The 23,913-nt window shown below is 37.9% G+C and overlaps 1 protein-coding gene across 6 annotated transcripts in view; it reads left to right on the top strand.

The window, feature by feature from the left end:
• Nucleotides 1-564: 564 nt before the first annotated feature.
• LOC137236860 (organic cation transporter protein) overlaps nucleotides 565-23,913 on the top strand; it is a 108,024-nt gene continuing 84,675 nt past the window's right edge. For 2 of the 6 annotated variants that reach the window (XM_067759914.1, XM_067759955.1), the window contains exon 1: nucleotides 5,929-6,226. The gene's annotated coding sequence lies outside the window, so the exon portion shown is untranslated. Of the gene's footprint in view, nucleotides 746-5,928; nucleotides 6,227-23,782; nucleotides 23,893-23,913 lie in introns of those variants that run through there. The other 4 variants (XM_067759909.1, XM_067759938.1, XM_067759923.1 and 1 more) reach the window with 4 other exon arrangements.

Below are 23,913 nucleotides of genomic sequence, written 5' to 3' on the forward strand. Positions count from 1 at the left end.
TTTGTTAATTAAAAATTTTGAATTTATTTAAATTTTTCCCAATTTATTAAATAAAGTTTTTTAAATTTGCAATATAAAATCTCGCGAATCCTAAGGACCCGGGATTTTAATAAATATAGTCCCGTGATTTCGGGATGGCAAAATAGGTCGGGAGTTCCGGGATCGGGGTTCACTGACTTGGTGTCTTAGCTGCGATACACCAGCATGAATTTTTCAATTTAACAACAGAAGTATCAAAAAAAGGCGACAAAAGTCGGCTTGATTAATGATCACTTTTCCCATTTTAATGTTTGCCTGTTAATAGCATTAATTCAAGGGCTTGGAGTTAGGAGTTGTTTACAGCATATGAATGATATCTGCTCCCTTTCTTCACGCTATAACGCCGACCGCACGCACTAACCGGATTGGTTGCGAACTCACTTAAATACCTACCAACTTTCGTTCGTACTTATACCCACTTGAATGTCAATGTTTTTTCTCCTTTTTTTGTTCTAAGTTAAATTGATCATCGTCAATGTTGATTGAAATTATTTTAGTTGCATATTCGTTGTCGAATCGGTTAGACAATTTTACGCAAGTCAATTCAAAAATATATAAAGAACCGGGCTAACTTCACTTGCGCGGGAGTTGCTTTTATACCTACTCGTATCAATAAAGTGTTTGTGAAATTTATTTTGAAAAGGATTTTTTTGCTTTTATTATTTATGCGCCTGTGCGGAAAACGCATTTTATATATGCTGCACAGGTACTGTATTCTTCCTCAGTATCTTCATCTATACATCTAAGAATTTAAAGAGTGTGTAGAACTGCATATTCCTGAAGCGAATAAGATCCAGGATGATTGAAAGTAAATGTATATCCGAAAGGTTGCCAATAGATGGCGGTGTGACCCAAGAAAAGATAAAATTTAAACTGTGGATAACCCCCGTTCATGTTTAGATCAGTTTAATAAAATTTCGATGTTGGAGGTGGTGCCATGCCCGCCAGAAAGTGTGTGTGCGGTAGACAGAAGAGAATGAGAAAATATTTAAATTTATGACGGCCAAGGTTAGGTCGGGTTGGGTGGCCTTTGCCCAGTTAAAGGCCACCTCACTTGGAAAATTTAAGGGTTCGATGTGTTACTACATTATCTAAACACATTACTGGCTTTCAATTATTTAGCGAATCGCTGCGTAGAAACAGTAAAGTTAGGGACAAGGCAGACATCGACGATATTGGACGATTTCTTCTGGTATCACACAAAACTGGGGATATTGAGACATACGTATAGACTCCCATTAAGAAATTGCCATGAATAGATAAACGTAAGTATACCTTAACATTTCCGCCGACCGCAAAAGTATCACAAATCAGTATGGCGTCAGCATAGCGCTGACCAAATTGGCTCGAGGCCCGCCTGTGCAGAAGCAAAGAGCAACTGACGAACGTAATTTCAAAGTCCCTGATGCCAGGCCACTTTAAATTCGCAGCAGACCAGCGCGACAGCTGCCAGGGATGTCACAATGTCCTGGCACCAAGTTAAATTTTATAACAAATAATATAAATATGTATAGTTCAAAAAAATGAAAAAAAAACGTAAATATGGTGCCGTTTTAAGCTGGAGACATTGGTGCTTTATCGGTAACCATATCGGTAACCTTATAACAGCTGATTCGACCAACCTTATGGGAATCAATGCAATCGATTATTGGTGCCGCTAAGGTCGTAACCGTATCGTAGCCAACCAATTGGTTTTTGGTTTACCGTCGTAACGATAAACAGCTGATTACGTTAGGGATACGACTACAGCGATACGACAAATGGCACCAATGACTCCCGCTTTAGTATATACAATCCACTTAGATATTTGATGTTGGTAGCATGGTAGTACATAGGTTCGTGTCTCCGCTATTAAGCACAACTCGTTTTGTAGCGAGTTATTTAACCACTTCAACAATTGCCGCTACGTGGGTATAACTCTCCTTTGCGCGCCTAGGCTAGGGAGAGAGTTACAAACAAGCATACATACAGGTGAAGCTAATATAAGCGTGTTGACTATCCCAGTAAATATCGAATTTCATAAGAGTTGAATTAGCTGATAAACATTCCTACGGCAGAATTCTTATTTTCGGCGGACTCCGCTTGGAAGTCGCTGCGTGATCGGGAAGTCTCCCCCAACCCTCAGCTTGGATCCATCCGCGAATAAGTTTCCCAGACCCCAGGTAGTAGTTCTTCATACCATTCCTTGATTAAGAGAGTTTATATTGCAATCTTAAAAGATGGTTAATAGCCTCAACAAATACACAGTGAAATCTGCTGGCTCTGTTGGTTATTATTATTGTTTTTCTTAATCGAGAATTTAGGAAATTACTTATAACTCAAGTACTTACCTGGAATTGAGTCGTAAACAAATACCTAATTATCTTTGTTTCCGTTTTCGCAAGCTCCAGACTGAGTCATGCTACTTTAAAATAGCTAGCACAACAACAGCTGTCAGAATTGTATTACTTTCGCCAAATCGACCGTTAAAATTATAGCGGCATACCTATACGGCAAACAACTCTTTTGTGTGATTTAAACCGGGATAATTTAATTATAATTCAAGACACTTCAAATTCGGGCGAATGTCAATGATAAGAGAACCGATATCGGTCATTTCTTTGTCGATTACAAAGGTGTTACTAATAGCACGAAAGAAAGCTACGTATGCATGTAAAGCTTATAGGGCTGCGCTAAAGACGTTGAGTAGTGAGTTGGGAACGGACCTGTCAGAGAAGTTGAAGACCAAACTAGGTTTATGATTTGACGACTCCCCATTGTACGTTCTTTGACCTTATGCTGTACAATATAACGGAACAGAAAAACTATATGGGACAGCTACATTATTTCGAATAAGAAAGATGCAAACGGCAGATCATTTTATGAACGAAAACGAGGCGTCGTAATTGTTGTCATCAAAAAAAGAAAAAGCGCACTTTTGCGAAGGAAAATAATGAAAAATATTTTCTATCGTTCTGTTTAAGTGAAAACCATAGTTTCTTTCGCAGAACTTTGATCTGAATGTACCTATTTAGTCAAAACCTGTACATGTACTGGGTTAGTTCCTATACGAAATAAAAGAAGTTGCCAAACTCCGTCCTAAATTTGAAGCTTATGTTGAGAGGGTCTCGTTTTTCATATAACTGGTTTTGCTATAATAAAGCCACCTCCGAGCACAAAGGACATTAAACGAATTTATAGAAATTCTCAAGAATTATGACATATCAAATTTAAAAACGAGACATGTATAAAACAACCAAGTTACAACAAAAACAATTTCAGCTAAATTTACAAGGATCTAAAAAAATTTCCGAGATCCTCTCAACATAAGCTTCAAATTTAGAGGCGAACTTTTGCAATTTTTCTTTTCGACCCAGTTTACTGACCATAGATACAGATGTTTGCCTCGCCTGTGTAGATTGCTCACAGGACTCGAATCATATTTACACATACCTGAGCGGGCGAAGTGTTGGTAGGTACTATAACACCAACCATCATCATCAACGCAAGGAAGAGCCCTCTACTTCAAGTAAAATTATTCCTGCGATATACTGTCCAAATAACCACCGAACTCTTCAAACACAGAGGCGAAGAGTTAATAAAGAGCATGCATCAGTACCAAAATACGGTCAGATGAGCGCTTGCCTCCAGATTGGAGCTTGCGTGTACTCTGCACAGTCTGCTTAATATCGTGTATAAAGTTCTACTAGCGTATTGTTCGAAAGACTGAAGCCCACAGTTAACCAACTGGTTGAACCTAATCAGTGCGGCTTCTGACCCGGAAAATACTCACGATAAGGGAATCGACACTCACCATCCTTTCGTCAACTTCAAAGCAGCCTTTGGCAGCATGAAAACAAGCTGCCCGTATGCTGTTATGTCTGAATTTAAGTTCCGAGCCATTCGAAGTCAGATAAGGCGACTCCCTTTCGTGGGATTTCTTTGATATAGTGCTGTAGAAGATAATTTTAGCAGCATAACTAAAACGTGGCGGTACATTATAATATTAATATTTATGCGACCTTTGCTTGAAATTATATTTATTGACTTTTGGCTGGCTCTAGGTCATTAGGAATAAAAACGCACGTTTGTTAAGTTTTTCCCCAATATATATTTCGGTACATTATATTTAAGAGTAGACAACTACTGGCGTATGCTGATTATATTAATATTACTAACAAACGCACTGTGAGTTCTGACTGTTCTGGATTAGATAAAGAAGCAAGAAAAGTGGATATTGCGGTAAAGAAGGACAATCAGAAATACTTACTGTCATCTAAGAAAGAATCGGCGCATTCGGAAGGTCTAACCTTCCCCCGCTTGCCTCTCCTAACGCAATGGAGGCCTTACCCTCCCTTTGCTTCCAAACTGCGGTGTCGACTGAAATACTTTCTTGGCCGGAGCATCTTCGTCCATTCGCTTAAAATGACATAACCAGCGAAGCTTTTGGGTTTTTATACGCTGCACTACCGTTATATCTGCGTAAAGCTGATACATATCATCATTATACCTCCATCAATACTCGCCGTCGGCATTGTGGACAGGGCCATAGATCCTCCGGAGAACATTTCTCTCGAGCACTTCAAGAGCCACCTCATCTGCTCTCGACACCGTCCATGATTCTAAGCCGTACATCAGGACAGGAATGATGAGCGACTTGCAGAGCGGGATTTTTGTTCCTCAAGAGAAGACTTTAATTGTCAGTTGATCTCCGTTTGATTTCTAAGCTGAATTTGTTTTTGCTTTTAATCCTGGTTCCCAAATACGACGAAATCCTTTACAGTCTCAATTTATATCCGTCAACAATGACGTGGCTGCAAAGGCGCGAGCGCGCCGATTCTTTCTTGGATGACTTCGGCATGTCCTCGTTTACCGCAAGACTCACTTTTTTTGCTTCTTTATCTTATCCAAAGAAATTGTACGCTCTTAAATATATTATACCATCACGGTTTAATTCTGCTGCTATTGTTATCTTCTGCAGCACTATGTTAAAGAAATCCCACGAAAGGGAGTAGCCTTATCTGGTTTCGGATGGCACGGAGACGTCTTTACCAATCCTTAAGGAGCTAGTGATGTTGCTCAGCGGTATTTGGCAGAGCTTTATTCACTTTGCAGGAAACTTAACTTCAGACATGGCAGCATACAAGCAGCTTTTTTCCGCGCTGTCAAAGGATGCTTTGAGGTCGACGAAAAGATGGTGAGTGTTCCAGCGCATCGTGTAAATCTGGTCGATAGTAGATTTACCAGGTCTGAAGCCACACTGATAAGCTCCACTCAATTTGTTGACAATGGGCTTCAGTCTTTCGCACAGTAAATTAGATAGAACCTTATTCGCGATATTAAGCAGGCTGATTCCGCGGTAGTTGACACGGTTCGCGGGATCACACAAGATTTATGCTGTAATAAAAAAGATCGGTCTAATTTAACTAATGAAAAGCCAAGCTCGATCAGTGCAACATCTTCCAGGAATCAATCCTACAACTAATTTATGTGCATTTGTATGTTTTTATATTTATTTAACAATATATACTCAATTGCGTGTCTGAATATATGTTTGCGATTGGCTTAAATATACACAATATAAGACAACTTGCGTCAATTAAATGAACAATTAAACAAATGTTAGTACGAAAGTGAAACTGCTGTATGTCATTAGCAATTTTTTTTTTAATTTTAGTTTACTAACATAATTGAAGAAATTTAAATAATAATTAACAGCTGTTACTGAAACGTTAACTGGGTATTATTCGCAAGCATTAAGTGGCTCAAATAGATTTTTATTGTATGTTAAATAAGAGAGAAAGCCAAGTGTAAATATTTAATTAAAAAATAATTAAAGATAGCAATGAATTTAGAAAACTAACTCTTTGGTTGAATAATAGATTAGTTAGTATAAGCAGGAAATGGGAATCATGCTGATTACCTACTGGCCGCTCTATTGTCATTGCATTTGTTTTAAATTTTAATCTGAAAGTAAATCGTGGACAGTCGGCATACATTGCTATTAATTTAATATCGTATGTACCATTTTACGAATTTTCGGAATTAAAGTTTGGAATAAAATTTTTCAAAAAAGTCGATTATCTTAAACGTTTGGGAAAACAAAGAAAAACAATGAAGGATTAAATGTTGGTAATTTATCTGAAAAAAAGGTTACAAAAATCTGTCACATACCTACTATCGTGCGACGTTACATACCTACTATTTCGTGAGTGATATGCAAAATCTATTTTCTATTAATATTATAAAATGCAGTACCCAAAAGGTGACCGGGCAAAACTGCCGAACGGCTTTACCGATTTTCAATGAACAAAGGTTTCGATCACAGAAGAGTATGTGCAAAAAAAAAAAAAAATTGTATAAAGTTATGGCGGAAAGGAGTTAGAGGGCTTTTAATTATAAGCCCCGACACATAAGTAGTTTTTCATATAGATAAGTTTAACACAAGCTTATGCATTATGAGTAGATTGCGCGTATTTTTATGGAGAACGGTAGATTGAGCGACACTGGCGCCATCTGACATGCAAAAAATGAAGACAATTCCCAAATTTTGTTACAAGCAAAGAAGCATAAGAAGAAGAATTTGACATTTGCTTTGGCTAAGGGTGTTGGCACACTTTGCAAGTGAAACTATTTTTCCCACTCGTTGGTAACTTTTATAAAATTTTTCGCAAGTAAAAACTGCAATATAACAAATGAGTACGACACAAAATATGTGGCGAATCCTGTTACATTAACAACCGAGGCTCTGGCGAACCCGATCTAGGGCGTGGGAGGGCGATATGGCCTAGAAAGTCGCATGTGGTCATAACAAATCGTTCCCGAGATGGTCGGGCTTGGTACCGGAACGTACCGGATCTGCATCCGCCGAAGGGCCATCAACATCGATAACACTCCCCAAGACCTTCGGGAAGTGTCCTTATCGCTACAACAACAACAACACAAAATATGTTAGCAAGTATTTTTGTTGTATAGGGAGAATGTTTATACCAGTGCTTCGCGAAATTTTGTATGTAAATGTAGAAGGCGAAATAAGGTTCAGTTGCCAAGTCTGAAGTTCCTTCATATTTACAAACGCAACATCTTGGTTGATTGTGGCGATGTTTTACTGGAATGTATAAGCTTGCGTTAAACGCATCTATGTATATGAAAAATGACGTTGTGCCGCGGCCTTCATGTCCCTTTGATTTCCTTACGTGTTGTCTCTCTGTTTATCAATGCACACACAATCGAATACACAAAAGCATTGGCTTGATAGAAGCAAATCTCTTCTTTTTATTTGTTACATGTCTACCAGTCTACGGAAGTTGCAAGGTAAACGCAAATCAAACTTATTTAGCTTCGCTTTCCCAGCTCGTATTAATTTTTATTTCTCATTACATCTGAGAAAACAATTTACCAAGTCCACTCACTGTCTGTAAATCTTATAAAATCAAGTCGCTAAATACCGTTGAACGCCCATCACTTCACGTGAAATGCTCTGATTTTAAAACAGTTGTTTTGCAGTAAAAAGTTATGAAATTTTTGTTTACATAGCTATTGCTCAAAAACGGATGCATCGATTTTAATATTTCCTCTTTGCAGTAAAACATTGAAACATTTACCTTCGTTTTGCATCAAAACCTATGTTATAAAATAACTCCGTCCTCTTGGCAAATACTAGAAGCTTCTTAGGACTTAAGCCACTTGCTGCTTCTATATCTGACAGCTGTATCACTCCTAATAGCTGGGGTCCTAGCCTGGCAAGTGCACGGTACGAGCACAGAACGTGCTCGATCGTTTCCTCCTCCAACCCGCACTTCCTACATCTGCTATCACTGACCAAGCATTAGGCATGTGATGCCAGAAAGCAGTGTACAGTCAGAATACCCGTCAAGAGTCTACAGTCCTATCTTTTTAATGATAGAAGCAACTTTGTTAGTCTAAGGTTGTAAGACCTACACATAATCTTCGACACTTTACAGCCCCACGCTTGAACCCACGCCTTTCCCGCTTGGTCGATCATGTGCACATCTCACCTTCGCTTAATCTCGTGGGACGTCTACGGAGCAAGCTTCAAGGAATGCGCCCTTTTTAGCTAGTTCGTCCGCTTTTTCATTCCCATCTATTCCCATATGCCCTGGGACCCAATATAGATGTATGCTTCTTCCTGTCCCAATTCTCTCCAGAGACTGCTTACACTCAAACACGGATTTAGATGCTGTGCTATGCGAGATTATTGCCTTAATTGCTGCTTGGCTGTCAATATAAAAGTTAACACGGTTGCAGCTTAAGCTATTCTCTTCCAGGGTTTTTACTGCTTTGGTTGCGGCTAATATTTCCGCTTGGAAAACGCTACAGTAATCCGGCAGCCTGTAGGATCTGCTTATTTCCGGATCAGCACAGCATACCGCAGACCATCTGTGTACACATGCATCGCCTCGTCCGGCATTTGCGCACCCTTGCGCCAACTGTCGACCTCTATTGTTGGCCTTAAGATCTCCCTCGAATCGCAGATAGGAAATCAGGTAGTCTGTTCGTCTTGTGATTGATGATGCTATACTACTATGGCCATATGGTCGGCGCTCAAGCTGCACCGAGGCATCGAGCCTGGTTGCAATTGTTAATGCTATGTTCTTTCCTACCAGGTCTACAGGTGGAATGTACAGAATGGCATATAGTGCAGCCGTCGGGGTTGTTTTCAGGGCTCCCGTAATGCTAAGCATCGATAGTCTGCATACCCCCTCTAATTTTTTGAGGTATGTTGTTTTTTGTATGGCTTTCCACCAAACAAGAACTCCATAGTATAGAATACGGCTTACAATCGCTGTAAAAATCCAATGAGAAAGAGAGGGCGATAAGCCCCACGTCCACCCCAGCATTCTTTTACATGCATAGACTGCCGTTGAGGCCTTCTTCACCCTCGCCTCCACGTTGAGCTTCCATGACAGCTTACTGTCTAGGATGATTCCTAAATATTTTGCGCAAGGTTTCTCTTGTAAGGTCACCCCTCCTAACTTAGGCCTGGTCCAATTTGGGACCTTGTACCTTTTTGTAAACAAGACCATATCCGTCTTCTCCGCATTCACTTTAAAGCCGACATTAGATGCCCAGGTATGAATATCCCGAAGCGCCCGATCCATCAAAGAACTAATCGTTGGAAGGCACTTTCCACTTATGACAATTGCAACGTCATCTGCGTAAGCCGTACGTTTTACGGGTCCCTCATCGAATCGCCTGATCAGTTGGTTGATGACCAGCGTCCACAGCAGAGGAAATATACCAAATTGAGCTTTATTTTTAAAGTACTTGATTCTACGGCAATTAGATTGAGAGTGACTAATTTATTTTACTTTTATTCTGATACTAGCAGACCCGTCAGAAGTTGTTCTGCCCTAAATTTGGTCTATCTGCATTCATTTTAATAAGCTTTTTCCGTCTAACTCTACGCTCCCCGCTCTTCGCTTTTTCTTAGTCTTTTTATTCACTCCTCCCTCCGTCTTTTTCGCTTCATCTATCTCTATCTTCGTCTCACTCTATCTCATTCTCAGTCTCCTCCTTCCCTCTTCCCTCTTCTCTCAAGTTCTTCTCATTCTTCTTCATCTCTTATTGCCAGCCCCAGAGGGCGGTATGTATTTTGTTCCAGTCCCAATCCCACTCCGAGTCTCAGTCCAAGGTCTAGCCCTAATCTCAGTCCAGTCCGTATCGTCTACTTCCCGGAAAAAAGGATCGTAAATACTAATATAGGCAAATTTATATACCAAACTTCAGGCAAATCGAATAGGACGTATGTAAATAGGTATGTGGGTATTATTAATTCATGTCGTTATTTCGGCTTCGCATGCACATTTATCAGTTTTGCCAGGTTTATGCAAACTACCCTGTACTAAAGCACTCATCAACAGCTTTCATTTGTTATCCATATTCTATAAACACATTCGAGGGGTACCCGGGTCCACGTTTTCGCCTATATCTCGAGACCCTAGTCAGCCAGGGGTAAATAACCCGTATCAAAGTACTCATAAACAGCTTCCATTTGATACCCATATTGTACAAACACATCACAGGATTACCCAGGTCCACATATTGATCTCAAGTCCCTAACCAGAACGGGATAACGTACCCTATGTCCTTCTCCTGGTTCTAGGTTACAATTCCACCAATTTTCAGCCAAATCGGTTCATCCGTTCTTGAGTTATAAGTAAGTGTAAGTAACACCACTTTCTTTTATATATATATATTACATTAGAAACTTCAAAAATAACAGTATTTCTCCACTATTTAATGGATGTTATTATACATATTCTCTTCAATCACTCTATCTATTAAAAAAAAACCGCATCAAAATCCGTTGCGTATTTTTAAAGGTTTTAAGCATTCAAAGGGACATAGGGACAGAAAAAGCGACTTTGTTTTATACTATGTAGTGAAGACGGCACTAAAAAATTCAGCGTTATCATTTAGCGTTTGCTAGTGAATTTAAATTGCATTATTGAAACGATTTCGATTACAGTACGGAGTAATTCAAAGTGGCCTCTGAGATAAATTATTTATTATTCAGTGGCCAACAAATTTTTGTCCTTTTGTGGTGCTAACCTTTATTGATTGGGAACGTTTTTATAAATATAAAAATTATGACTATACCAAGTGCTTTTACACTTAAATTTAGGATTTTTGAAAAAGTGGAGTTAGTCGATTTGTGCAGTGAACGGCTCATATGTATGTATATATAAAGAAGAATGTATGATTTTATGCAGCTTATGGACTTCAACTCAGCAGATTTTATTAAAATTTGCTGGGTCGCACAGCAGCTCGATGATTGTTCCTGTGAAGTTTCTTCCCAGGAAGTGGACCAGGGACTGATCTATTCGAACAAATTCTGTTCACGGTTCGATTTGCCTGAAATTTGGTATTGGTTAGTATTTACGATACTTTTTTTCCCGGAAAATGGACCAGGGTCCAAATGGGACTGGGGCTGATACTCGGACTGGGACTTGAACTTGGACTTGGGCTAGAAATAAGGGATGGAGAAGAATAAGAATAACTTGAGGGAAGAGAAAAGAGGGAAGGAAAAGGAGACTGAGAAACAGAAAGGGATAGAATTAGACTATGATACATAAATAGGGATAGATGGAACGGAAAGAAATGGGGGGAAATACGGAGAGGGAGAACGAGACGAAGATAAAGAGAAATGCAGAGGAAGGAGTGAATAAAACGATGAGGAAAAGGGGGACTTACGTCTTTACCCTCAGGAGAATTTTAGAATTTTCATTGCAAAAATTATTTGTTCAGGCTATTTGCACAGCTGGGTAATCAGTTTAAAAATTGAAAGGAATCAACGTTGAATATAGACTTCATGGATTTTATCATAATTGTACAATTTTCGAAGTATGAGTCTGAAATCAAAAACCGGCGGTGGAAATGGGAAAATATAAATGGTACACAAGAAACTGCTTAACGATGAGTGTTTAAAAAAATTTATTAATTTAGTTTTTCTTCTGGACAAGAAGTACGTATCACTTTCGGAAATTTAGTAGCGTGATTCACACTTGGCTTTGAAGTTTGTTAGTTGACAGTTGGGAGTTTTTTTTTATATATAATTTGTTTTCATAAAACTAGATTTGATAGTTTTACAAAGATTTGATGGGCACAAAAAAGTATGTATATATAAAAAATTCGACCGCCTAGCGATCCCGGTATGTATCATGGTATTAAAAATAAGGCATGTATTTCCATTGTCAATTTTCGGTCGCCATATTTACTACCTGACATTTAAACAGATAGAGACGTTTCGTGCTGCCATTTCGCCGGAAAAAACCAGTTATATATACATAAAAATTATCCGTTGTTTATTTCGATAGGGTATATATGCACATATCGTTAGCTTAATGTGAAAACGTGCTAAGTAACTTTTTACGAATTTTACAGGAGACGAAAAAAACTCAATAATTTTTGAAATAACCTTCTTTTTTAAAAACTGTGAATGAGGTTACCTTAGTTGCAATACTTTTGAGTGTAGAAGCTTTGAAAAAAATAAATAAAAATCATGTATGCTAACCCAGCAGCTATTTTATGACTTAGCACAATTTCCTCACTCAAAAAAAAATTTTTCTCCTGACTTAGCACTTTTTACTCAATATGTTTTCCCATCTCTTCTCGCTTATAATGATTGAAATAAAACACTAAAACTATATATTTCACAAAAAAAACTATTTATTTGTCAAACTATTTCCAACTATTGGCGACCACCGTGGTGTGATGGTAGCGTGCTCCGCCTATCACACAGAATGCCCTGGGTTCACACCCCGGGCAAAGCAACATCAAAATTTTAGAGATAAGGTTTTTCAATTAGAAGAACATTTTTCTAAGCGGGTCGCCCCTCGGCAAGCACTGCGAGTGTATTTTTGCCATGAAAAGCTCTCAGTGAAAACTCATTTGCCTCGCAGACGCCGTTCGGAGTCGGCATAAAACAAGTAGATCCCGTCCCGCCAATTTGTAGGAAAAATTAAAAAAAAGGAGCACGACGTAAATTCGAAGAGAAGCTCGGCCTAAAATCTCTTCGGAGGTTATCGGGCCTTACACTTATTTATTTATTTTATTTTTAACGGTTCTGATCTGGACTCTTTTGCCGGATGGTGCGCAGACAATAACTTATTTTTAAATTCAAACAAATGCTGTGTTGTGTCTTATTCCATAAAGACAACTGCCACATACTTTATCTACAAACTAAATGCTAAATCTCTTAATCGTTGTCAAGAAAGTAAAGACTTGGTTGTAGTTCATGACTCCAAACTCTCTTTTTCTAGTTATTTTGATTTCGTTGTTTTAAATTTTGTTGCAATGGCTGTGTTCAGTAAACGTAACTCCAGTGACTTTAAGGACACTATGACGTTGAAGGCACTTTATATATCCTTGGTCAGAAGTGGTATTGAATATTGCTCAACAATATGGAATCCTTTCTATGAATCTTAACTCCTATAAAATTGAGAAAGTTTCAAAAATTTTTACAAAATTGCTTTACGTATGCTTCACTGGCCAGACGGCCTCCCATCATATCAGTCACAAATTGCTTGGTCTTCAGGCTTTGAATGACAGAAGAACTTTTATCTCACTCATGCTTGCCTATAATGTAATAAACTTGAGCATAAATTGCTCTGACTTGTCTACTTTGTTCATTCCATATATTCCACTGCGTGATCTTCGGCATGATAGATTATTTATCGAAATAACTCATAAAACGAATTATGCTATGAATGAACCTATAACTAGGACTATACATCTAGCAAATCAATTCAGTATAGTATTATTAACACAACATATAATAACAGCTTAGGTATATAAGTTTAAGCTTGAATTGTTTTCTATTTTTAACTAGTCTGTAAGAAAGCATGTAATTATCGACATGTAAGAATTGAAGTAGATTATACTCAGCGCAAAGCATTTATCATACACTAAAGGCATGTCTCAATTGGGTAAATCCAATTTCAAGGGGTTGCCAGCACAATATATAGCTTCTCCAACCCAATCGTCAACTCACCAAACCGTGGCGAATCCTGTTTCATTTACAGCCTAGGCTCTGGTGACCCCAAGTTCCTCATGGAACTAGGGGGTGGGGAGGGCGGTATGGCCTAGAAGGTTTAATGTGGTCATATAAATCGTTCCCGAGATGGTCGAGCTAGTAGTACCTTAATAGTGCTTTGTTACCGGAACGTACCGGATCTATATCCGGCAATGGGCCATCAACATCAGTAACACTCCCCAAAGCCTTCGGGGAGTGTCTTTATCGTTAATACAACAACAACAACAAAGCATGTACTTTTAGACTGAATGAATTTAATAAATAAATAAAATGCGCGCACAAAGAAATGACTAGTAATCAGATTGATATTATTGACAGGTTGACTTAGCACATTTACACATCATTGCCCACAGCACGTAAAAATGAAAAATTTAAATATGTTTTTTCACATTAAGCTAACGATATGTATATTGCGAGTAAAGGGCACTTATCGTCGGGAACTTCCGAGACAGACAGCCACGATTTTGTTGAAACAACTGGGTCTTAAGGAAGCGGTTTATTGTACCAAAAGTTCAAATTTATTATGGGAAACTGATTTGACTACTGGGACCAGGAAAACCCGGCAAATCAAGAAGAACTGTATTCACCGAAATCTTTCCTCGGCGTTTTAACGAGCTGGGCACAGTCAACGCTCAGATAGTACTAGTGTATTACTTCAATCAATTGCGACCCTGCCAGAGTACCGCTAAAAGCTTTAAAAATATCCGACGTGACGGTTGGAAGGCATCGGATGCTTTAATTTAGCTTGAAAACAGTGCTTCAAGGTGGTTTCCCATTAACATGTCGTAACCTACAACTTTGGCGTCATGAAACCCCTAACCAATGCAAGATCCGGTAAAATATCAACCAAGCAAATACCTTTCTGAACTCAGCCCATTATTTCAAAAGCTACCGGCGCACTCTATCGCCAGAAAAAATAAATTAAAGTTCAAGTGAACATCCTCGATAGATAATACTTTGTAAGAATAAAGAGATGACTCTAGCAACCTATAAGGTGATAAGCTGGACAGCTTTAACACTAGCCCCAACACAATCCCCAAGGCCTCTATTGGTGCCTTCTCATATGCCCCGAAGTATAGTATTGGGGTTCAACTTTATCTTGTACGCTCTCATTTTAAAATATGGATCTGTAAAACTTTAAGTAAAATATTTTGAAAAATCCACACTATATATACGTATGTACCTTTAACCATGATGAAATGTTCTCATCCCGTTGACGTTTTCCCTTATTCTGACAAGTTTGGCATGCATATCTTAGAGGGTTGTGTATCATACATAACTGCCTTTGAGTTCTACTACGATCGGAGCAAATTATACTATACGTTTAGAAATATAATAACTATGTATATACATACATATGTATGCCGCTACTAGAACTGTTTAGCCAAAAAGATTAACGTAACTTTGTGTTGCCTATAACAATATAGACAGGATTTTGCAAAAAAAAAAAAAACTATTTTTTGGGGAAATTTGTATGAAAAATGAAGCAATCAAAATTTAATACTTTGTAATACAAGTAAATATTGGAAAATAGAGCTACCGAAAAAGTGAGGTTGTGTTGTTGACATCACCTTTGTAATTACATCATGCCTTGAACAACGCCTCTTTGACCTCTGTGCTACACTCTTTTACAATCGGAACCAAAACTTGATATATACTTACATATATATAATATATATGTACATATATATGATATTTTTGGCATACATAGATATTATCATCAGAAGGGGTGAGAATTGAAAAGTTCATTATTTAATTTATAAGGACCATCCTCATCTACATATACATATGTATATACGTACACATATTTCCAAGTTCCGCATTCCAAATAAGATATTTAAAAATAAATTCACCGAATTTCTTTACTTTCATGCAACCGGTAGGTATATGTAACTGTATACGTTTCATGATACACTTTTCGATAGACACAACCTCTTACGGATCGACTACATGCGTCAGTTGTTTATATAAACAATTAATCAAATAAAATCTTTATTAAAAAGTCATTGATCGAAAGTGCAAAAGACGGTTATATTTACTTATTCTGGGTATTGCAATAAACGAAATTATACAAATGCAGCGAACACGAGCGCAAGTTAAATGCTCCTACAAATATACGTTTCCTTTATTTATGCAACTGTCAAAGAGATCGAATTGCATTTTGTAGGTGATATAAAAAACGTGCTTAGTTACTTTTATGTGTCAGACTTTATAAACCAGTATTTTTCTGTTAGTACTTCTTTTTCCCATTCAAATTCATCATTTACCAGTCGAAAGTCTTAGAATTGGTTTATGGTAATGTGCCAATTTGAAAAGGAACCTACTTATGAGTAGCTATCAAAGCATTGAACACAAATCTTTACTTTTGACATAACGGTATCTGCAGTATCAACACATCGCAAATGGTTAATGGTTTGCGTTTCATGGCCTCGTCACAATGAAATTTTTTATCTTAATATATAAAACACACGTGTCACAGGCTTGAAGCCAATGGACTGCTAAACTACTGAACCGATTTTGAATTTGTTTTGCACCCCGTGCGTAGTTTGATCTAACTTGAAATATAGGATAGGTTATATCTCAGTTTATAGTCGCAATATTATTTTATTGCATTTTTTTTTATTTGTTTATACGTAATATTAAAATGTACGTATACGGCACTCACATTTTCAGGTGATGCGGATATACTTCCGTGCAATTGCTTGGTATTCAATTAAAAAACTTGCTTATCAATAAAAAATATTATACCGAATGATATCAAGTATAGCACATGACGAGGCCCGCCGAGAGAGGGGGGGGGGGGGGGGGGTTCTGAGGGGGGCCGCGATTTCGAGGTACTATGACATTTTTTTTTATACAGGAGAGTCTTTAGTTGTTCCATGTGCAATTTTTAAGCCGAATTTCAAAAGCAACGAAAATCTGCATTTCGTTTTAATATTATAGTGAAGTATGAAAAATAAAAATCTATATATATAAAAATATATATTATTCTGTTTTATGAGCTCTAGGCCTGTTTTAAATAAAACAACTCCGTTTGTTGCTTATATGTATTTAATTTCGATATTTCGATCTCAATCTGAGATCATCATCAGGAATCTTCCGCTGTGATGCTGTGATGCTTTGCCTAGAGCTCATAAAACAGAATAATATATATATTTATTCATTAACGGCCAATAAACAAATTAATTATATATATATAAAAAGAAGGCTAAAATGTGTGTTAGTTGGTCGCCGCTGTTTGAAGAGATGCGTCGGGCGATTTTGTTCAAACTTTCACACAAGTTGCGTAAACCTCACGCGGTGGCTACTACAGGTACAGGGTCTCGAGATATAGGCCAAAACGTGGGCCAGTAAATGCCTAGACAGTGTTTATACAATATGGATATCAAATGAAAGCTGTTGATGAGTGCTTTGGTACTAGGGGTGGGACTATCCGAATAAAAATTATTCGAATAATAAACCCTTTTATTCGCCACGTATTCGTAATCCGAATAATATTTATTCGGATTTTTTATTCGTTTATTCGGATAGTACTATCCGGATAGTGCGCACTATCCGGATACTTCGAATAGTAAAATAAAAGACATTGCGTTTATGTTACGCTCATCGCTTGTGCTGATGAGCATGTACATATATTTATACGTACATATATTTATGTGTGTATAGATGCATATATGCTTATATTTTTTTTGTTTGGGGTTGCTTCGTTAATATTCATTTATTTAGTTACATATATTTACCTAACCAAAGTTGTGCTTGAGGCTTAAGCTAGAAATAGTTATCGGGGTCGTTTAACACTGTACTGATCATAGAACTTTGTTTATTAGTAAAGAGGTGTGGAAATGTTCATACATAATGGTACATGTAAAATATGTACCTAATTTTAATAAGATTAATATTTTTTTTTTTTATTTAATATGGTAGGGATTTTGGTTTCCCATATACATACTGTAACGAATTTGCTGCAAATCCTCTTATTTGCAATCCTCTGTTAAGTTCGAATCACTAAACTGTTGAATAAATAACTCCAATATTGAATAATGGAAAAATGGCCTTTATTAAAGTACTTCACAATAATAACACTTATACTTTGCTACTCGCTGGCTTAATAACCAAACTGATTGATAACTCAAATGAAACTCTACTATTGGCCGCCAGATCGCGTGCTTAATCAAACTGATTGATAGCTCAACTCAAACTAAATTACAGCGCCTCTACATCTGTTGCCTTTTATACCCTTTGGCCTTTGGTTTCCTGGTTCGCATTTTTCCAGAATCTACTAGCATTGTCCATAAGCTCTCAAACTTCTCAGCTATATGCATGTGTTTGCGCATTGACTCCCCGCTGCTCGTATTCGTATATGGTACATAGGTGTAGACGCAATTATTTATTCGTTTATGTAGATACATAAAGATTAAATTATTGATGTGAATGTTTGTAGTTTACAGTCTCTCGCTCGCACATAGGCGTATAAGTAAATGCATCTGTGTGTGACATCTGTCAGCTGCCTTATATATGTGTATACATGATTTGATTATTGACGTAAACATCGCTTAGCATGGCCTTAGTGATGGTATAGCTTAGTGATGCTAATATCCGTGACAATACATATGTATATACATATGTATGTAAGTTGTATGGAAAATTTTGTTTTGTTTTGATATCTTTTGGTTTGTATAAACATCTAATTGGTCACCATTAAAAAAATAAATTTAAATGTCATTGTCAACATTTTTTGCGAAGTCTGATGGATCAAAAGTTATTTAAGGTCAATGTTAACTTAATGAAAACTTTGGAAAAAAATTTCCTAAAATAAAGTTTGAAGCAATCCATTTTAAACGTAACAAAATTCTAGTGGAATTAGTGACTAGTTTCAAAAACGGCTGTCTGTCTGTTCTTGCCGCTCCTTAAAATTTTGATTGTCCTTGAACGCGTTAAACGCTGTAATATAAATACCCAAATGTGCATGTAATCACATTCTAACATATGTACATGTTGTATTCTTGCAGATTCCTTTGAAATTAGATTCATATACAAGTTCATGTGGGTATCTCTATGTGTATGTATATGTATTCAAGAAAATGCGCAAAGGGTGATAAGAAATAAGAATCCCACCTACTTTTACGGTTAGTGTGGGTATTATGTTTATTTTTTTATACTCAATTGAGCAGAGCTAACAGAGTATATTAACTTTGATTGGATAACGGTTGGTTGTACAGGTATAAAGGAATCGAGATAGATATAGACTTCCATATATCAAAATCATCAGTATCGAAAAAAAATTCGATTGAGCCATGTCCGTGCGTCTGACCGTTAACACGATAACTTGAGTAAATTTTGAGGTATGTTGATGAAATTTGGTATGTAGGTTCCTGGGCACTCATCTCAGATCGCTGTTTAAAATGAACGATATCGGACAATAACCACGCCCACTTTTTCGATATCGAAAATTTCGAAAAATCGAAAAAGTACGATAATTCCTTACCAAATACGGATAAAGCGATGAAACTTGGTAGGTGATTTGAACTTATGACGCAGAATAGAAAACTAGTAAAATTTTGGACAATGGGCGTGGCACCGCCCACTTTTAAAAGAAGGTAATTTAGAAGTTTTGCAAGCTGTAATTTGGCAGTCGTTGAAGATATCATAATGAAATTTGGCAGGAACGTTACACTTATTACTATATGCCTGTTTAATAAAAATTAGAAAAATCGGAGAACGACCACATTAGAAAAAACTTTATAAAATGGTTGTGAACCTACCATATTAAGTAGAAGAGGTATTACATATATAAATAAATTAGCGGTATCCAACAGATGATGTTCTGGGTCACCCTGGTCCACATTTTGGTCGATATCTGCAAAACACCTTCACATATACAACCACCACCACTCCCTTTTAAAACTCTCATTAATAAAAACATATTCTAAAGTCACCCCTTGTCCACCTTTATGGCGATATCTCGAAAAGGCGAACACCTATAGAACGAAGGCCCACTCCCTTTTAAAAATACTCATTAACACCTTTCATTTGATAGCCATATCGCACAAACAAAGTCTAAAGTCACCCCTGGTCCACCTTTATTGCGATACCTCGAAAAGGCGTCCACCTATAGAACTAAGGCCCACTCCCTTTTAAAATACTCATTAACTCCTTTGGTTTGATACCCATATTGCACAAACGAATTCTAGAGTCACCCCTGGCCTACCTTTGTGGCGATATCTCGAAACGGCGTCCACCAATGGAACTAAGGATTACTCCCTTTTAAAATACTCATTAACACCTCTCTTTTGATACCCATGTTGTAAAAACAAATTCTAGGGTCACCCCTGGTCCACCTTTATGGCGATATCTCGAAAATGTGACCACCTATACAACAACCACCACTCCCTCTTAAAACCCTCATTAATACATTTCTTTTGATACCCATATTGTACAAACAAATTTTAGGGTCACCCCTGGTCCACCTTTATGGCGATATCGCGAAACGGCGTCCACCTATGGAACTAAGGATTACTCCCTTTTAAAATACTCATTAACACCTTTCATTTGATACCCATATCGTACAAACGCATTCTAGAGTCACCCCTGGTCCACCTTTATGGCAATATCTCGAAAAGGCGACCACCTATACAACAACCACCACTCCCTTTTAAAACCCTCATTAATACCTTTCGTTTGATGCCCATATTGTACAAACAAATTCTAGGGTCACCCCTAGTCCACTTTTATGGCGATATCTGGAAACGGCGTCCACCTATAGAACTAAGGCCCACTCCCTTTTAAAATACTCATTAATACCTTTCGTTTGATGCCCATATTGTACAAACAAATTCTAGGGTCACCCCTGGTCCACCTTTATGGCGATATCTCGAAACGGCGTCCACCTATAGAACTAAGACCCACTCCCTTTTAAAATACTCATTAACACCTTTCGTTTGATGCCCATATTGTACAAACAAATTCTAGGGTCACCCCTGGTCCACCTTTATGCCGATATCTCGAAACGGCGTTCACCTATAGAACTAAGGCCCACTCCCTTTTAAAATACTCATTAAAACCTTTCGTTTGATGCCCATATTGTACAAACAAATTCTAGGGTCACCCCTGGTCCACATTTGTGGCGATATCCCGAAACGGCGTCCACCTATAGAACTAAGGCCCACTCCCTTTTAAAATACTCATTAATACCTTTCGTTTGATGTCCATATTGTACAAACAAATTCTAGGGTCACCCCTGGTCCACCTTTATGGCGATATCTCGAAACGGCGTCCACCTATAGAACTAAGGCCCACTCCCTTTTAAAATACTCATTAACACCTTTCGTTTGATGCCCATATTGTACAAACAAATTCTAGGGTCACCCCTGGTCCACCTTTATGGCGATATCTGGAAACGGCGTCCACCTATAAAACTAAGGCCCACTCCCTTTTAAAATACTCATTAATACCTTTCGTTTGATGCCCATATTGTACAAACAAATTCTAGGGTCACCCCTGGTCCACCTTTATGGCGATATCTCGAAACGGCGTCCACCTATGGAACTAAGGATTACTCCCTTTTAAAATACTCATTAACACCTTTCTTTTGATGCTTATATTGTACAAACAAATTCTAGGGTCACCCCTGGTCCACCTTTATGCCGATATCTCGAAACGGCGTCCACCTATAGAACTAAGGCCCAATCCCTTTTAAAATACTCATTAATACCTTTCGTTTGATGCCCATATTGTACAAACAAATTCTAGGGTCACCCCTGGTCCACCTTTATGGCGATATCTCGAAACGGCGTCCACCTATGGAACTAAGGATTACTCCCTTTTAAAATACTCATTAACACCTTTCTTTTGATGCCCATATTGTACAAACAAATTCTAGGGTCACCCCTGGTCCACCTTTATGGCGATATCTCGAAACGGCGTCAACCTATGTAACTAAGTATTACTCCCTTTTAAAATACTCATTAACACCTTTCTTTTGATACCCATATTGTACAAACAAATTCTAGGGTCACCCCTGGTCCACCTTTATGGCGATATCTCGAAACGGCGTCCACCTATAGAACTAAGGCCCACTCCCTTTTAAAATACTCATTAATACCTTTCGTTTGATGCCCATATTGTACAAACAAATTCTAGGGTCACCCCTGGTCCACCTTTATGGCGATATCTCGAAACGGCGTCCACCTATGGAACTAAGGATTACTCCCTTTTAAAATACTCATTAACACCTTTCTTTTGATACCCATATTGTACAAACAAATTCTAGGGTTACCCCTGGTCCACCTTTATGGTGATATCTCGAAACGGCGTCCACCTATGGAACTAAGGATTACTCCCTTTTAAAATACTCATTAACACCTTTCTTTTGATACCCATATTGCACAAACAAATTCTAGGGTCACCCCTGGTCCACCTTTATGGCGATATCTCGAAACGGCGTCCACCTATGGAACTAAGGATTACTCCCTTTTAAAATACTCATTAACACCTTTCTTTTGATACCCATATTGTACAAACAAATTCTAGGGTCACCCCTGGTCCACCTTTATGGCGATATCTCGAAACGGCGTCCACCAATAGAACTAAGGCCCACTCCCTTTTAAAATACTCATTAATACCTTTCGTTTGATGCCCATATTGTACAAACAAATTCTAGGGTCACCCCTGGTCCACCTTTATGGCGATATCTCGAAACGGCGTCCACCCATAGAAGTAAGGCCCACTCCCTTTTAAAATACTCATTAACACCTTTCTTTTGATACCCATATTGTACAAACAAATTCTAGGGTCACCCCTGGTCCACCTTTATGGCGATATCTCGAAACGGCGTCCACCTATGGAACTAAGGATTACTCCCTTTTAAAATACTCATTAACACCTTTCTTTTGATACCCATGTTGTAAAAACAAATTCTAGGGTCACCCCTGGTCCACCTTTATGGCGATATCTCGAAAATGTGACCACCTATACAACAACCACCACTCCCTTTTAAAACCCTCATTAATACCTTTCGTTTGATGCCCATATTGTACAAACAAGTTCTAGGGCCACCCCTGGTCCACCTTTATGGCGATATCCCTAAATGGCGTCCATCCATAGAACTATGGCCTACTCTCTCTTAAAATACTCTTTAATACCTTCCATTTGATACACATGTCATACAACCACATTACTGGGTTACCCTAGGTTCATTTTCCTACATGGTTATTTTTCCTTATGTTGTCACCATAGCTCTCAACTTAGTATGTAATGTTCGGTTACACCCGAACTTAACCCTCCTTACTTGTTTTTATTTCATTTTGTTGATGCTTGGACAAGCTGAGTATTCTACCTGCTACTGACTGATCACAGTCCTACAACCATAAATACGTACGTGTAGGTAATTCTAAAATAAATTTGCATATACATAGATGGAAATATTCAGGCAAACTTTTCCTTCCGTTTTTAGTTGTGGGTTTTTAATCGATTATGTATATGTTCTTTGTCTTTCTTTAAATGTCGCGCTTGGAAATTTCGTTAACAATGAATATTAACCAGCATTGTCCTTTTATATCCTGCATCGCATTGTTTATATGTACATAAGTATGTACGCATTTCATCGAATAGAATAGAAAACTTTAACTGCTACTGACTGACCTAACTACGATCGTTACAGCAGATCGCTTAAAAAAAAGATGCTTAAAGTAAAAGAGTTTCACACCTCAAGCAAGAACGTTCTGTTGATCCAAGCATAAATCAAGACATTTAAAAAATCACAATGCCCAGAAGAAAAGTTTGGCAACATTTTACAATCGTGGAAAACACTGGTGAAGTCTCCTGCAATTATTGTAATGCTGTGCTAAAACACATGGGATCCACTACTTGTTTATGGAACCATTATAACTTCAAGCACAAACTCAGTTATGGAGTTGATTATCAGCAAGCAACTTCAAGCAGCAATGCTACTGATGATTTTGTAGAAATTTTGCCACCAAACCGGAAACGGCAGTCACGAGTTAGTACATCAATCAGCAATTCCTGGAATATCAGTCAAGACCGGCAGGAACTGATAACACAGGCGTTAACGAAAATGTTGACATTGGATATGCTGCCGACGTCGTTTGTTGAAAATGAAGGATTTAGGTCTTTAATGAGTACTTTGGAGCCAAGCTACAAAGTTCCTTGTCGGAAAACTATTCGGAAACGAATTGAAGCTCTGTACTTTGACGAATTAGCCAAAGCTAAAGATGTCATTGGCAAGGTTAATACATATATAGCCCTAACCACAGATGGTTGGACTTCAAGGGCGTTAGATTCCTACGTCAAAATAACAGGTTAGTTGTCTACAATATATC

Source organism: Eurosta solidaginis, chromosome 1, assembly GCF_040869045.1.
Source record: "Eurosta solidaginis isolate ZX-2024a chromosome 1, ASM4086904v1, whole genome shotgun sequence".
Lineage (NCBI taxonomy): Eukaryota > Metazoa > Arthropoda > Insecta > Diptera > Tephritidae > Eurosta > Eurosta solidaginis.